General features: G+C 40.8%; 1 long non-coding RNA gene across 1 annotated transcript in view; it reads right to left on the bottom strand.

Annotated features, from left to right (window-relative positions):
* Positions 1 to 13,435: 13,435 nt before the first annotated feature.
* The window catches only part of LOC109244102, a 16,410-nt gene continuing 14,111 nt past the window's right edge, over positions 13,436 to 15,734 (bottom strand). Inside the window, exon 3 of the long non-coding RNA XR_002070667.1 lies at positions 13,436 to 13,448. This is a non-coding gene — a long non-coding RNA (uncharacterized LOC109244102). The remainder of the gene's footprint in view (positions 13,449 to 15,734) is intronic.

Genomic DNA, 15,734 nt, shown 5'->3' with positions numbered 1-15,734 from the left:
TGACTAAAAAGAAAAGAATGCCACTTAAATTGGAACAGAGGGAGTAGTATTTTTCACCTCAGAACTAGGGGTGGACATAAAATCGAAAAAACCGAATTCCGAACCGAACCGAACCGAATTAATTTGGCATTTCGGTTTCAATTTTTTTGGTATTTCGATACAGAAATTATGGTATTTCGGTAATTCGGTACGGTATACGGTATTGAATTTTTGACATTTCGATATTTCGGAAATGTTTTAGTCCAAGCCCAACATTATTTTTATTTTTCAGCCCAATAAGCCTAAGCCTACACCCAAAACATAGCCACTTTTTAAAGTGGTATTTACTTTTTATCCAGCATTTTATTGCTGAGCAAAAGTAGCCACTAGTCTATTAAAATTAATATGAAAAGGCAGTGTTACCCTTTCTTCCATCTCTTCTCCAGCTCGGCAGGAGGTTTCAACAAGTCGACATAAATACTCTGCAGTCAAAGCACTAATAGATTCCCCAAGCTTGGATTGGAAAAGGAGATGTTACGAATTGACACATCAACACGATATGCTACCATAATATTTAATAAAAGATTAAGAAGGCATATTAAGAAAGACATATTTTTTCCTGGTGGATATTTGACCAAATCTTGATTTTTTAGTGTATATAATTTGCTTTATAATCTTCTGAATTAGATATCAAAGGAAGCTGTTTTACACTTAAGTCACAGTGTAGTCCTGAATTTAGAGTTACAAGTTCAAAAGTTAAGAACATATAGTCCTAAACTTAGAGTTACAAGCTCAAAAACTAAGGACAGGTAGTCCTTAACGTAGACTTACAATCTCATAAATTAAGGACAGCTAGTCCTGAACTTACAGTAACAAGCTCATAATTTAAGGACACTTGGTCTTGAACTTCGAGTTCCAAGTTCAAAAGTTAAGGACACTTGGTCCTGAACTTAGAATTACAAGTTCAAAAGCTAAGGACAATTGATCCTGAACTTAGACTAACAAGCTCAAAAGTTGGACAATAGGTTCTGATCTTACAGTTACAAGTTCAAAAGTTAAGGACAATAGGTCATGAAGTTCTGAACTTAGACTAACAAGCTCAAAAGTTAAGGACAATAGGTCCTGAACTTAGGCTAAGAAGCCCAAAAGTTAAGGACAATAGGTCCTGAACTTAGACTAACAAGCTCAAAAGTTAAGGACAATAGGTCTTGAACTTAGACTAACAAGCTCAAAAGTTAAGGACACTTGGTCCTGAACTTACAGTTACAAGTTCAAAAGTTAATGACACTTGGTTAGACTAACAAGCTCAAAAGTTAAGGACAATAGGTCCTCAACTTAGACTTACAAGTTCAAAAGTTAAGGACAAGTTAGTCCTTAACTTAGAGTTACAAGCACAGAACTTAAGGATATGTGGTTCTGAACAACTTCGAGTTCCAAGTTCAAAAGTTAAGGACATGTAGTCCTAAAGTCCTGAACTTAGAGTTGCAAGTTTAAGGACACTTGGTCCAGAACTTTTATGAGCACAAGGGTGTTTTCGTCCGGACAGGTAAAGTTTATTAAAGCAGTGGCTAAAGACTAAAGACATTTTAAACAGTGATTTAAAATTAAATACATGTTATTAGTGGTTAACGGTGCGGTTTGCTTTTACAGGCAGCTACGGGGCAGTATCTCGCTATCTGCTCAAAAAACCCCTTTTCCTTTCTATTTTCTAACCTAGACTTCTTTCAAAATTTCAAAGATCTGCCTGCTCTGGCCAACGCATATAAATATAATGGTGTAAGAATCTTCTTTATGTTCATTCTATTTTGTCTCTTGGATCTCGGTTTTATTTTGCACTACACATTTTTTGTGTTCATTAGAATCTTCTCCACTTTCGTGACTTGGAGATCCTAAATCTTTGGATAAATTTTTTCTTATTCTAACTATTGAAGATGTGGTGCAGTCCGGTGACAAGACTCAAGAGGGACTCTTAAGTGTTCAAATTTTATCTTTGGTGGATAAAAAATTATTTGAGTCTATTTCAAGTAAAGCATAAAATTGCAGGATGTAAAATGATAGTAGGCTAAGAACCTCTCGCCGTGTAGCATGTATCAATGACTCGAAGAATGGGCACATGTAAAATCTGAGGGGTTGTATTATTCAGTGGTGCTTTCTGTATTACTCAATGTTGGTAAACACTGTCAATAATTTTGACCAGTTCGTCCATTGTTTCTATAAGTTATAAGATTTACCTCTATTTTTGTTTGACATATCTGAAAAAAGAATCTGTCTTCAAAATACTCTTTTTCCTCTATCGTTTTTCAAATTAAATATTTTCTTACACCATTATTTGCATTGGCCAGAGCAGGCAGATCTTTTTATTGGGCCAGAACTTCTAAATGAATTAAGAATACCGTACCAAGTGTTTTATTTGTTTTTAATTGGTCTTGTTCATTAAATTGTTTATTTAAGTGGGAGTTATATGGTTTCTGCATATAGTAGTTTTATGTTTTCTATGCTTTATGCATAAGTGCATATAGTAGTTCTAAGTTTTATATATTTTCTAGGATAATCGGAAAACGTATAATTAACATTGGTACGGTAAGTAAATTAACATTGAGTAGTAGTTCTGTTTCCATGACTAACAGTGGGAGTTCTTCATTGTTATGTGCAAGTTAAGTGTTCTGTCACAGAGTGAGAGTGGGATTGTGGGAGTGTTATAACTTATAAGTTATAACTGCATCATTAATAGGGACGGACGGACGGTGCGATACCGAAACCGTACCGAATTGTACCGAACCAAACAAGAAAATACCGAACCGTACCGAACTACTTTGATATGCACAATTGATATACCGAATACCGAAGTACCGAACCGTAATTCATAAATACCGTACGGAAGTACTGAACGCCCACCCCTACTCAGAAGTGTCTCCTTCATTTTTGAGAGGTGGGCGAAACAGGTGGAGCTACAATTTATCCCTTTTATAAGGCTCCCTTCCTTGTTGTTGGAAGGTGAGTAGCCGACTATTTGCATCTTATGTGAGGACGGTAGGATGGAAATGATGGAGCTCAAGTGCTTTTTGACAGCACAGTGACTTATGATAGTAACATATATGCTATAGCAGAGTTGAGGTCTATACTTGACTAATGTGAAGCAACACATTTTTAATAACAATGCTCAGCCAAGTCAGCCCATAGTAGACCAATGCCAAAAGGGAGGAGATAGGAAAGTGATTATTAAGAATAGTCACTCCACTCCATTGTCCATAGATAGCGCGAGTTTAATTTGCATAAGAAAACTACTAATTTTCTTTTTTATTACGAAAGAGAACTGCTAAGTTGTTCTAGTGTTAAAAACTTCTTGATGCTCCACTATCTATATGTCACTGCACCACATTCCCCAAAAAAATTGTCAAACAACCGAACAAGTTAATGACGTACTTCTTATGCAAAAGCAACTAAAATAAGATGTCCAGTAGTATAAAATGGTACAGAATAATAACACCTAAGAGGTGTTTAGGCTTGGGAGTAAAATATCTGAAATTACCTGAAGTCTACCCTTAAAATGGCTATAGAGGTTTGAATGAGCAACTAGACTTTGTGGAAAGAGATCAAAATATGATAAAATATGGAATCTATGGTTTTTGGAGTACCGGAACCTGCTCTGGCAGTGGGGTGGGTCTATGGAAGCATCTAAGTAGTCTTTTGAGGAGATTTTCAACAAAAGGTCAACTACAAGTAGGTGATGGAAGGAAGATAAGAATGTGGCAAGATGGTTGAGTTAATCAGCAACCTTTGAAGCTCACCTCTCTTACATATGTACCCAACTAGTGCTGAATTAGGAGGAAGCGGTTGCAGACTGCAAGGATGATTGACTGGGAGGTTGATAGAGTGGCTGAACTACTTAGTATGATCGGAGAAGTGAATGAAGTATCGAAGATCCCTGGTAATATAAAATGTAAAGCAAGTAGAGATGAGAAAATTTACAGTGAGTCCTGCAATAAAAGTTTAAGTAGAGGGGATAACATAAAATATAGAACGGCCATGGAAGATAGAGTGCATAACTAAGGCACCTACTAGAGCAGCATGTTTGAATGGATTTCCCTTCAGGAAGCTTTCATCACACAAATTTCGCTGAAAAGAGATTAGAATCTGTTCAGCAAGTGTCCGATTTCAAAGGCTCATTTAAGACGCGCTTAAGCCCTGAAGCTCAAAAAAGCTCAAGAAGGGCGCTTCGCCTCGCGTAAACTGCGCTTCAGTGTAGGCAAGGCATTAATGTGTACGCCTTATAGGCCACGTGTCCTATGTTGAATCAAGCATTAATACAACAACGACCCAGTAAAATCCCACAAGTGGGGTTCGGGGAAAATAGTGTGTGTACGCATACTTTACCTCTACCCCGAGGGGGTACAGAGGTTGTTTCCGATTGGCCCTCGGCTCAAGAAGACGAAAAGAGACAATATATCAGTACCATCAACAAAAACCATAGAAATAACAACATCACAAGAACCAATAAATAGATGGAAAGCAAAAATAATAACCCGTAAATAAGGCCCGACACTATGTAAATGGAAGAGGAGTGTGAACACAACATTGACCACTAGCAGTCTAAGACAAAATCCTATCAGCCTAGTCTCACACTGGTACGAGTTAGAAATATGCTCAACTACCTTCTAACCTACAACCTTAATGTTCGACCTCCATAGCTTCCTATCGAGGGCCATGTCCTCGGAGATATGAAGCCTCGCCATATCCTGCCCGAGCACGTCTCCCCAGTAATTCTTAGGCCGCCCTCTACCTCTCCCCGTACCCACCAACGCCAACCGCTCGCACCTCCTTACCGGGGCATCTGGGCTTCTTTTCATGTGCCCGAACCATTTGAGCCTCGCTTCCCGCATCTTGTCATCCATGGGAGCCACACCCACCTTCTCCCGAATATTTTCATTCCTAATCTTATCTATCCTAGTGTGCCCGCACATCCACCTCAATATCCTCATTTCTGCTACTTTCATCTTCTGGATATGTGAGTTCTTAATTGGCCAACACTCAGCCCCATACAACATGGCCGGTCTAACCACCGCTCTATAAAACATACCTTCGAGAAGCGATGGCACTTTCTTGTCGCACAGGACTCCAGATGCTAACCTCCATTTCATCCACCCCACCCCTATACGGTGTGTAACATCCTCGTCGATCTCCCTATCCCCTGGATAACTGACCCAAGGTACTTGAAATTGCCTCTCTTGGGAATGACCTGTGATCCAAGCCTCACGTCCATGCCTGCTTCCCTCGACTCGGCATTGAACTTGCACTCAAGATATTCCGTCTTCGTCTTGCTCAACTTGAAACCCTTAGACTCAAGGGCCTGTCTCCAAACCTCCAGTTTCTGGTTAACGTCGCTTCGCGTCTCGTTAATCAGAACTATGTCATCAGCGAATAACATACACCATGGCACCTCCCCCTTGAATATGGTGTGTCATTGCTTCCATCACCGGGTAAATAAGAATGGGCTGAGCGCAGATCCTGGGTGTAACCCCATAGTGAGATAAAATAAAAATATAAACAATAAAGCATTAATAAAAAATAAAAATATAATCAGCAAAGAGATATAATAATTGTTAATGAAAACACTATGAATGAATTTGTAACTTTTTTCTTGCATTAAAAATATATTTTTATTTTTCGTCATTGCACATTTTTTTTACTAAATCCCACACTTTAATTGCACTTTGCATTAAAGCCCCAACAGATCTAGACGGGCCTAGAATCGCCAAGAGATCTAGAGTGCTTTTTAAAGCTTTTTTTCCTTTGACAACACTTATATGAGGGACCTAGAATCGCCAAGGTACTTACTGCTGTACTGCAGGTGTTTTGAAGACGAGATTCTAGCTAATTTTTGCTCTAGATGTTTACAAATTGTTAAATTCCTGGTGTAATGTAATGTGACTATTGGAAACAATGATAATTCTTTTCTGGAACTTTCCTATTCCCTACAATGTTAGGAACAGACTCAATACTTTTTTCTGTTAATATATATGCACTTCTCAAGTACAGTTTAGTGAAATTTATATTGTACTTAATAAAATTAAAAACTTCTACTTGATGCCAGCATATTAGTAATCGGGGAGCTCTTTTAGGAGCTTTAGGTTAGACAAAGGTGTCTTTGTTGCAATTAAACACCAGAATGGTAGAAGTGTAGATTTTTTTTTTTTGTCCACGAAATTTATTGTTTTTTATTAATCACATATTTTTGACTGAAAAATTGTCTTAATTATTGCTGCAGGACATCTTCACAGAAATATGCACCTTTAGACTGGTCAGATTATTTCGATCGAGAAGATGATATTCAGATCCCGGACTCAGACGATGTTGGTTCTAACTTCTGTTGAATTTTCTTAGTATTTGAANAGGTGTTGGATAAGTTGGACTTGAAGGGAGACTTGGCCTTTGTGCAACCATCACGGCCCCTACGTCCCTTTTCTTGGACACACCACCGGACTGTAAAGCCTTATTTGTAGCTTGCAAGGCTTCGAAATTTGTAACCGTACCACTTTTAATACCTTCTTCAATTCTTTCACCTAATTTGATAATGTCAGAGAACTTATGGTTCTCAATCATCATCAGTCGTTCATAATACTGCGGGTCCTGAGCCCGGACAAAGAACTTGTTCATTTGCTCCTCTTATAAGGCGGATCTGACCTTAGCAGCTTCGGACCTCCAGCGAGTAGCATACTCGCGAAATGTCTCTGTGGGCTTCTTCTTCAAATTCTGGATATAGAACACGTCTGGTGCGTTCTCTGTATTAAATCTGAATCTGTCCATAAAGTCAGATGCCATGCTCACCCAGCTTGACCACTTCTTGGGATCTTGGGTGATGTACCAAGACAATGCATCTCCTTTCAAACTCCTCATGAACAGCTTCATGCGGATCCTTTCATCCTTTCCTACTCCAACCAGCTTGTCGCAATAGGTCCTCAGATGGACCTTTGGATCACCCGTGCCATCAAACATTTTAAACTTAGGAGGTTTGTACCCCTCAGACAGTTTGACATCAGGCTGTATGCAAAGGTCCTCATAGTTCAGCCCCTCGATTCCTTTGCTTCCTCGACGCCCTGAATCCGGCTGGTCAATTTCTTAAGTTCCTCGGCCAAGTTTCTGATAAGCAGATTCTTTTCATCAGACTCAGGTGTGTATGAGATGGGTTGGGTGGAGTGTGGCATGGTCTCCACGTAGATAGGATTGTTATGGTGGCCTGGTGTATGGGTGTGGAAATGGTCATTTGTGGAGTTCTGAGGTTCTGGGATGAGTGGCGGAGTGTTGTTTGGGGTAAGGTAGGTGTTACATTGGTTCTTTAGTGGAGCAGCATGATGGTGAGGTGCGGGATGATTCTGCTGTTTTGGGATATTTTGAGGAGGTGTAGGGTTTTGAGTGTTGGGGAAGTTGATGTCTGGGGTGTTGAGGGAAAATGACAGGTTTGCCAGATTTCGAACCTGATCGAGCTCTTCCTGGAATTTCAACAGTTTCTGTTCAAGCTGTGACACATTCTCGTTAGGAACCCGAATACCCTGACCATCAGTAGCCTCTACCCGTTCAGCTGTGTTCTCCTTCCTGATGTTGTTTAAATCTTCCATTTTGCCTTTGTTCTTGCCTTTAGCGGGACTAAGAGGAGGAGTGGGTGGAGGGCCCTTGGATCTTGTGAAATAAGATGATGATGCAGAGTGCACGAACTAGCCTTTGGGGAGGGGAATAATAAAAAGAAAGAAGCAATAAAACAAAAGGTAATCAAGTCAGTGAGGATTACAAAAAGTATTTGCAACAATGCAACAATTTAAACAGAGTAAGGTTTCTATGGGGTTTTAGACTGGTACCCTTGAGCGGACAACTCAAGGGGGAAGGCACGGAACTGACGACCGCACCGCTGATCGACTAGTTTTACCGCAAATAAGCCTTTCCGAATTTAGGGGGTTAATGATATAGGAAGGGCGCAACCACTCATCAAGCGTTGCTATAGTATTTGTTTGGCGCGAGTGGAGTATGATGTTGAGCATGATTATGCAATAATTAGAAGCATGTTGACATGTATTTGCACGTTAAGAAAGCGATAAATACAACAGTTTTATAAATTAAAGCAGCGGTAAAGGAAGGAAACAAGAAGGATACGTCAGTTTTGCTTTTGAAGAAGAAATTAAACGCTTAAAGGAATTAAACAAATAATTGCACATAAGGAGGGTACAAATTCACAAAAACGGTATGAAATGGTAAAAGCCTAAATATCCCCAGCAGAGTCGCCATGCTGTCGCGCCCCCTTTTTCTCGCGAAATCGGGTTCGTGACGTTTTGGTTGAGACAACTCGTTCCTTTTGGGAAAGGGGTTTGCATTTTTGAAGAGTCGCCACCTACCGATTTAAGGTGCGTTAGGGCACCTATAAGGTTCATCTATAACTACGTTTGATAACCAGAGATAGGGTAAGGGCTTGAAATTATCCTAAGGGGAAGGTGTTAGGCACCCCTCAGGATCCACTAGTGTGGTTCCCGGCCAGACAGGTTTTTGTGAATTTATACAATTAGAAAATAAACAAGTATGTCTCAAATAGTAGGGGATTTAAGTTTAAACACACAAAAAACAGTTAATGAAAAAAGACAAGATTTTGAAAAGAAGTACAATCTAAGCGTGTTTGTGAATATAAAGGGGTGTCCTAGGTCAGTTAACATATAGGATCACATCAGTATAATGCCCGGTAGTCACTCCTTAGAAAGGGGCTACGCGTGGCATTAGTGCACCGGTCATCATATCCATATCTACCCGTTCCCGCTCCGTGAAGGTAATTAAAGCGAAGGTTGGTCTCGACCCCTATTGCATGCTGTTACCCGTCCCTTCCTATCAGTCCCGGAGGAATTTAGGACTCATATCCTATAAAAGGGGGTTCTAGGTAGACCCTCAGGTTTAAAGGCAAAATACTAGGCGACAAACAAGAACACATAGGACTGCATTTAGGGGGAAAACACAGAAAACAGATAGAAGGCTCAGATATACCTCCACAAGTAATGCACACAGACAACACGACTCATACACAGGTAAGGTCCACATTCAGATCCTAACAAGGTATTTAAGTGATAACAATAGAACCAGATTTATCGCATGACTCAGAAAAGAAGTCTGAATCAGGCTTGCCTACTGATTTTAACAGTTGATAATTAGACACTAATCACACAGATGATTCTGGTTTTATTTAAAGTTGATTACCTAAGGCCTGTCTACGCGTAAAATAATGTACAGCAGTTATGCAGAATTATTAAAAAAGTGTGGAAATTATTTTACCCTAAGAGCATGTTGTTCTAGTTGATACGAGTGCAGAGATTATTACCAGCTTTATTCAGAAAAACACCACAATATGAGATTTTTTTTATTTACCTTTTCATGAATCAGTAATTAACAAGGCGTCTTAAACAAAGTGCAAACAAGATCCTAGAACATGATATCTAATATGCACATGCAAATGGCAGGATTGTTTATAAAAAAGAGAATCCCTAAGGCATGATTTCTAAATGCGCACAAGAGTTGCAGAATTATTGAAATGTGACTTCTGAAAGTACGAGAGTAACAACTTTTATGCCAATGTTGTTATTGTCCTAGGAGCAGGATTTCTAAGTGATAGACATAAAACATGGATTAGTGATGGATGAGATGCTGAAGCAAGAAAACATGGGTCCTAAGAGCATGACTTCTAATGCATGTATGAACTTTAAACATGGTTTCTATTGCAGAATTGGGAATATAACCCTAATAACCTGTTTTATACCCTCAACAACTATAGCATGCATATTTACCCCATCCCTTTCCACTAGCCAACCCAATACTCGTTTACAATAGGTTATTACAGACCAACATTGAAATGAATTACATAAGTAGAAATGAAAATAAGAAGTTACACTATAGGGAGCATGATTAGGACTTCCTCCCTGAGATATGTAATAAATCATCTCAAGTGCCAAGATTGTTTCACAACTTTTCCTCACATCTAGGTGTGTCAGAGTTCCCTAAGGACCTCAAGAGATCCCGGGCAGTGCTCACACCCAGATTGTATAACCAAGACAGAGTAAATGCAGTATGGAAAGGCCAGCTTTTATGTGTCCAAGTTCAGAGGGAGCTCAAGGGTCCCAAGGCAAGGCTCACACAAAAGGGGGCAGAACCTAGTGGCTAAGAGTATATGTGAGAGTGCTTGACATAGATTTAAAAGAGTTGAGTTGGAAAAACAGTTTTGAACCAGTATGTCTGAAATAAGTTTAACAGAAGAGTTGCTTAGGGAAGAACAGTTTGGAAAGGAGAAGGGGATAGGAGCAACAACAACTTGGAACAAGCCAGCACACACACAGAACAAGTTCAAAGAATAGTATCATTCCAACATTCACAGGCAGGGAAGTAAGGGGTTGGGGACATAGAAGACCCAAATCAGAAACACATAAACATGGCTGAGCAGAGATGCATATAGACCAGCAAGTACAAAGAACACGTAGGGACTGATTGGCCTTTAGAACACAAACAATTACTTCAAAGAGTTAACAAGGGAATCATGCTTAAAATTAGAATAATAGTAAGACATAGGGACAGGGAATGGGAGTAGTCATGCAGGGCTCTATTACACATAATTAGTCATGACTTAGTGTTAATCAAGTACATTAGGAAACATACTAGTTGAGGGACATAAACAGGAACTCAAGTAGACATGCTGATTGCATTTGAACAAGAGAGGGCAGAACTTAAGCATGCTGAGTAAAGCAGTTAACAAGAAGTGCAATTAAACAATATGGGCCAATAAGTCAGTGCAGAAAGAGACAGGGATTGGCAAACAATGGAGCACATAGAGTTGAGCTTCAGAATTGAACTAGGAACATACCAGTTAAGGAAGCAAAGTGCAGAAAAGTAAAGCGAGTAGAGTTCCACAGACTAGCCTTGGCTTTCAGCCTGCTAGACAAGCAGTAGCACAAATAGTAGAGAAAGAAGAGAGAGTTTGAGTGTATATATGTGTGTATTCTGAACTATGTTCGTGTCTTGAGAGGTAAAACAAGAGTGTATATATAGCACTTTAGGAGTAGAACTAATAAGGTAAAGAGAATCAGAGTTCAATCAATTAAGGATCAATCAACCAATCACAGAATCAATTTCTATAGAGAAGTCCGGGAAAGGCCCCTTTAATTGGGGAATAGTCAATTAACTGTCATAACAGGGTTCAGTTAAGATAATAAAATCAAAACCATACCATATAGGGAGTCAGTAAGATCGCCAAATTACTGATAACTAACTAAGGCAAGTATAACCAATCAGGGTCATAAATAAGGAAACAAGTAAAATCCCAGCACACACTGATTTTAACAGGACAATCATTGAATCAGTAAAAAATCTTAGAGAATACTGATTTTAACAAGAAAGATTGCTCAAAACCCTAATAGAAATTAATCACGCAAAGATCTAGAAGAATACTGATTTTTTTAATAGGGAAGATTGTTCAAACCCCAAATAGAACCAGTTAATACATTGGGTTGACATAAAAAATAAACAAATAACGGAGAACATGAGAAAGAAAAAATCAGTGCAACAGACAGAAGCATCCAGAATTCACACATATATAAGAGAATCATTCAAGATAGTGAAGAATACTTAGCTTAAACACTGAAAAGTTAGAAAAATCTTTGAAGAAAAGTCTGATATGAACCCTAATTTCAAAAGGAGTAAACGAAGTCGAAACAATTAATCAGACAAAGAGATTTTAAAGGAAAACACCCAATGATACTCGAATAACTACAGATCAATAAAGATCTGAGAAGATTCGAACAATAGTGAAACTAGGGTTTTCAGAAAAATAGTAGAGATGAAGAAAAATCGGTTAAAAACTCATGGATATACCTAGATCTAAGACAGATCTAAAGGAAAGTGGAAAATCTTAAGAGTTAGGGTTTCAGAGAACCCAGAGAAGATGAGAAAACCTTAGAACATTACCGGTTTTAGCCGGAAAGTCATGGACCTTACTCGAACAACCATGGATGGTCGGAAAATGGCATGAAAGACCATGGATAGACTCTCGGAGAGTTTTGAACAAGACCTGGACTAGATCTCTTCGAGATCCTTCTATGAAATCACAAAAAGGAGTAACTGGGATACGTAGGAGACAAGTATACATCTCAAACAGCCATGGGAATCCATGGATCGAGTGAGGATCGAAGGGATTAGGGCTGGTTTGGGTGGCGGCGGCTACGGTTTGGTCTAGGTCTCAGAGAGAATTGGAGAGGAAAGGGGTTTTCAGGGCGGCTGTTTGGTGAAAATGACTTAGGGTTTCGGGGGTTAGGTTAGGTAAAAAAGGAAGGTTTGTTTTGGACCGTTGATCTCTTGAGATCAACGGCCAAGAGTGGTTCCGAGCTGGGCGGGTTATAAAAGTGGGTTGGGTTAATTGGGTCGGGGTTTCAATTGGGCCAGGGGTGTATTCGGTTATAATTGAAATACAAATGGGGCTATTATTTAAATAGCTAGTTTTCCCTTTTTTTTTAATTTCTAAAAAATAGTAGGTAATTTCTGAAAATAATTTAAAAATGCTAAAATGATTTAGAATACATAATTAGCAATTTAAAAATACAGGATCCAATTTTATGCACATAAAACATAATTAAATTTTAAAAAGGCTAATATTGTAATTATGTGCAATTTAACTTTAAAAGTACTAAATGTAATTGCAAAAATATATAAAAATTACCCTAGCCATATTTTGGCATAAATATAGAAACCCAATAGATGAATTATCAAAACAATAATTTTGGAAATAATTATTGGGGATTTTATGGATAAAAAAGGAGAAAATAAATCAATTTAAAACCTTAAAATTATGGAAAAAATAATAAAAACCTTGGGCATGCTTATATATGCATACATATGCTATTTTGAAAGTATTTTACATATTTAAAAATATATAGGAAAAAATTGGATATCAACATCACGTCAGTTCAGAATGTCATTAAAACTTCTCATGCATCATGATGGCGCACGTTTTCTATGCATTGCATCGTTTCCCGTGCCCTTTCCGTTTTTAAAATAGCGGCGTTTAGTTCTCCTGCTCAGGGTATTTATATCCATATAAATAGGGAAAAATCTTACATTTGAATGTTGCGCTTCCCAATCGCTCAAGAGAGACTCTCGCAGCTTTTCTTCTTCTCCTTTAGTTTCTCATATTTCCCTTTCTGTTAAAAATTCTTGTGGCCGCTACCTTTTTCCTTTATCGTTCCCGATTTTCGCAATCAAAGAAGAGATGGCTAGTTCATACTCTGACCCAGAGAGAGTTGCTGGTGCCCTTGCGCCGGAAATTGATATGCCTCCACATGAAGAGGATGTAGTTACGACAAAGGATGAGAAGTTTCCAACCGTGGAAGAGGTGGTTCCTCGCCCAGGGAAGGCAAGGACTGACTTAAAGAGCCCAGTCGAGGATGAATTTGAACCTGTTATTTCTACTATGGCTGCCGCGGCGCTCATGACGTTCAAAACCAAATAGAGAATCCCTGATCTCATTGAACTAGTTCCGGCGAGTCGTGACATAGTGCATATACATCGCCCGGGCTACTACGCGTTTTATGCATATCCATTTGTCATTGGATACACGCTTCCCCTTCCTTCCTTGGCGGTGGACTTCTGCCACTTCTACGAGGTATGTCCGGCTCAACTCTCTCCGTACGTATACAAGCTCTTCCTTGTGCTTATCAAGTACGCAGAGCTAGCCGATCGGGGAATTTCTCTACAACACATGCTTCACCTCTTCGCCCCCCATTTAAATAGGGGCACGATGATTCACCTTCGTCACTGAGGAACCAAGGATTTGGTGGTAAAGATGGATGACAAGGCCAATCGTCGCTTTAGGGAGAACTTCTTCTATGTTCGAATAGAGCACGTGGTATCGAACCCCACAGGGTTTCCTGAGGCGTGGAATTTCGCTCGTAGGTCTTCCTTTCCTTTTATTATATATATTTGTTTTGAAAATGGGTGTTGGTCGTCTCCCTTTAGTGATTTCGTCGAATGTTTTTTGTTTTCGCAGCCGAGAGAGTACCTCCTCCGCAAGTTGCTAATATTCGCGAGTGGGTGAGCTCGATTCTGCCCCACACGATGGGGATTCGCGAATGGGCGCCTTTCCACAAGAGGTTTGGGCGCAAACCTTCCGCTGGTGAGTCGGCTTGTTTCGGCCTTAGTTGCTTTATACTTTGCTGCGTCTTTTTCTTTATCTTATATCTTTGTTTGGTCGAATTTCTCTCATTGGCAGGTCGGAGAGGAGCGAGAAGGGCGAGGGCTCCTATTTTTGCTTTCCGTCAGCCGACTTCTTCTGCCCGGTCCATACCAAGGGTAGCTGTGAATGAGGACATTCAAAGTCTGGCTGTTTCGCGGACCGCGTCCGCGTCCGAACTTGTTCGTTTGGAGGCTGCTCTTTGGTCGGACACTCCGGTCCCCAAAGTCCATTTGGCAGACGAACCTTCTCATGGTGATGGCGAAGAGGCCCCGTCAAAGAGGCGGAGGTTAATGTCAGAGGAGGCGACTTTGGTTGAAACGCCCTTGAGGGGCGACCCTGTTTCGGCGGTATGTGAAGCTGGCAGTGATGGCAGCCTAGGTGTGGAGGCGATGCCCATTTCGGGCATGGAAGATGCTGTCGTGGCAGGGGGATAGATTTCGGAGGTCGCCGTGATTGTTCCGAGCAGTCCATCGACGTCTCGGCAGGCCCGCACCCCCTCTTCGGCTAATGAAAGGTTGAATGGCGTAGTGGTAGATGATTATGACTCTGATTCTGATATCGATCCTGAGGACATGAGGATGTTTGAGAAGGTTTTAACAGGGTCGATGTGAGGGCAGAAGGCCCTTCCCGTGTGCTCAAAATTCCATCAGAATTTAACCTGTTGGAGGACACGGTGGACTTGGTGCCCCAATATGACCTTCTATGCTCCGCCGCCGAAAGCAGATCTCTTCGGGAGATCAGTGATTCTGGTTTGTCACATGGAGTGGCTTGGATGGCCTTGAGGGTGAGTTTCCTTTCGCTACTTTCTTTATTTTGTGCCATTTGCTTTCGGTGATTCTTCCTTCTTTCCTCCTTAGACTTACATGATGGAGATCAAAAATGCTCATCGGGTTGAGACGCGGCCGATGTCTTCCTGGAAATAGCCAAAAAGTATCGCCGGTATCGCAATAGCTGCCGTGAGATACACGCAGCTTAGGGTGGGCAATAATACTCGGTCCCTCAAGGAGGAGTTGGAGATGAAGGACGAGGATCTGGTGCGGTCTATTTGCAGATGTAGCGAGCTCGAGGGGCTGCTTAGGCCAAAGACGAGGAGCTCGAGGTGGGCAAAGGGGTTACGGCGGAATGCGAGGATCTTCAAGCGAAGGTGTTATCCTTGAGAGTCGAGCTTGAGCAGAATGCCACTAGAGTTGCCAATCTAAGTGCAGAGTGGACGGAGAAGGTGGCTGAGCTAGAAAGGAAGGTGGCCGAGTTGGAGAGGGCCGAGGGAGCCCGAGTGGCGGTTTTGGCGAGGACAGCGATGCTAGAAGACACTATCCGCGTCCTCTGGTCTGAGCGAGAAGCCGAGAGGGCGATGGCCACACTACGGAAGGCAAGGCTCGAGGAGCGGATTGGCGAGCTCGAGCGGGATGCCTCGAACCTGGGAGACCAAGTTGTGGTTCTCGAGGCTGAGAAGGCGCAGCTGTTCGCTCAGCCCCCCCCCCCGTNAACGATCTGCCTCTATGCAGTCCCCCGCCATTTT

This window comes from Nicotiana attenuata, unplaced genomic scaffold, assembly GCF_001879085.1.
Source record: "Nicotiana attenuata strain UT unplaced genomic scaffold, NIATTr2, whole genome shotgun sequence".
Taxonomy (NCBI): domain Eukaryota; kingdom Viridiplantae; phylum Streptophyta; class Magnoliopsida; order Solanales; family Solanaceae; genus Nicotiana; species Nicotiana attenuata.
Note: the sequence above shows the minus strand (reverse complement) of the source record. Positions and strands in the feature narration are given on the sequence as shown.